The following is a 2,392-nucleotide window of genomic DNA, read 5'->3' as shown; positions in this document are numbered from 1 at the left end:
TCATTTTTAATCTTCTTATTAACCTGTGGTTATTTCATAGATGAGTCGCCTGAGATTTTGTGTGGCTGAAGAACTCGTCTGAAGGTAAGGAACTGCTTCCATGTCTGAGCTGACCGATACTGTTAGAAAATTGATTTATAGACACCAAAGCATTGACACGTAAGTTCGAACTAGGCCGGAATACTGATCTGTGGGCACTTACTAAAAGTAGAACATTCTGGGCCCAGAACTCCGGAATTCAGGTACAGTGAGTTGGGGTTTGGCCAGGAAATGTATTTTTTTAACTAATAGCTCAGATAATTCTCATTATCAGACAAGATTTTCATTTGGCAGTCGTTTTCACTCTTAGCTCCAGAATCACCTGGAGAGCTTTGTAAAGCCCACAGCTCTTGGAACTACACCACAGACTTACTGAATAGAGCCTACCAAAGTTGGGCCCAAGAATCTGTATCTTAATGGCTTCCCCGCAGCGTATTCTTATGCAGTAGTCACACTGGGTTCCTCAGTGGCATTTGGACAGTCTTGCACTTGAATCTCACTGTTGGTGTCGGCTGCTGTTGAGTCGGCTCCCTACTTATGGCCACCCCACGCATAACAGGATGAAATGCTGCCTGGTCCTGTGCCATCCCCATGATCACTTGCAGACTGGACCATTGTAATCCACAGGGTTTTCTTTGGCTGATTTTCAGAAGTAGCACACTAGGATTGCCAGGCCTTTCTTCTTAGTTCATCTTAGTCTGGAAGCTCCACTGAAAGTTTTTTAACATCATAGCAACACTCAAGCCTCTACTGACAGGCGAGTGGTAGCTGTGCATGAGGTGCATTGGGTGGGAATCGAACCTGGGTCTCCTGCATGGGAGGGGAGATGTCTACCACTGAACCATCCCTGTTCCCAAAATCTCACTACAGCTTTGAATCTGTCGGGAATCCTGTATTAGAATCTTTAGTTACCTAAATAGAAGCCTCTGAAATGGGATAACAGAAGAATCTAGTGCATAACTGGGTCTGTTTGCCATTTTAGAATCTGTGTAAAGATCATTACAAGAACTTTGAAGACCATTGAAATCTATAATTTATCATTTCTTAGATACACCCATAAATCTTCATTCTTACACAAGTTAGAACTGTATTTCCTTCTCACTGTCAAAAAGCACAATGCCTACCCTCTTGATACGACATGTTTCCTGAAATCATCTCCTCACCCAGTAATTGTTAGATTCACACTTTGGATGACGAGTCTTAGATAAGGGTTTAATTTGGATTAATAAGATAATTACTGTGTAACACACGAATGCCAAATAATGTGAAGAACTGCTTTGCGAGAGAGTTCTTGGTTTGACAAAGGTTTGCTTTCAGGTGTGTATGGTCTGAATTCCAAGCCTCAGAAATATTTCCTAGGCTTCTGATGAAATTTATATTTAAACATACAATGCAACCTTGCCGTTTTCTTGGATATTCTTAACAGTCACGTTTAAACTCTCCAGTGGAATCTTTCTCTTTTTTCTCAGGCTTTGCTGAGGTGGTTGAATTGTCACCTAGACCTCGCTGATACCCCCAAGTGCAGCTTCCTGAAAATGAGAAGGCAGAGTCTCTAATCTGCAGGCAGGAGGGATGCCTGCTGAGTCTAAAACACATGTCCGTGTTCGTCAGGGCATTTGCACGTTCTGTTGTGGTTGCTTTGTGTACGTGTTTCCCATCCTTAATAAACTGTGAGCTCCATCAACTGCAAGGTCTGTGTATCAGCACTTTGATAATAGTGACAAAACATCTTCCAGAACTAACAGTTCTGAGCCATCATGATGCCGCAGGCACTGTGCTAATAATATCTATTAGGCACGTTTCAGAGAAAAGGGAAACATGACTTAGGTTGGCAAAGATTCAGTGAGTAGTAAGTGGCAGAGCTGGGATTCGAACTCTGAACTGGCTGACTCTCCAGCCGCTGGTAGTAAGTCCTGTTTTTGTATCACCACTGCCTAGCCCACAGCCGGTACCTGGTACATAGTGAGTACTCTGTACATTGAGCCAAGGGGGAACATTTATGGAGACACTGCTAAGCTCTTCTCAGACATTGTCTTAAACCCGGAATCCTCAGGAACCCATCCCGCTTCTGCGTGGGGCTTCCCTGTGAAGAACGCAGCTACTCCTGAGGATGGGCCTGGGGTAGGCCAGCTCTGTTCTTATGGAATTAACTGGAATTTCACTAAATCTCAGGCTTTTGCTGCCTGAATTACTGATTTCTAGTTCTCTCTTCCCTCCTGACTGCACACAATGTATTTTATGATAGGCCCATTTCCATCTACCTCAACATTTTCCCCTCCACTATCTACCATCTGAACCCCTTCAATACGTATGAAATATACAAATAGCACCTACCACATGCCTGGCCCTGAAC

Source organism: Trichechus manatus, unplaced genomic scaffold (assembly GCF_000243295.1).
Source record: "Trichechus manatus latirostris isolate Lorelei unplaced genomic scaffold, TriManLat1.0 scaffold00318, whole genome shotgun sequence".
Lineage (NCBI taxonomy): Eukaryota > Metazoa > Chordata > Mammalia > Sirenia > Trichechidae > Trichechus > Trichechus manatus.
Note: the sequence above shows the minus strand (reverse complement) of the source record.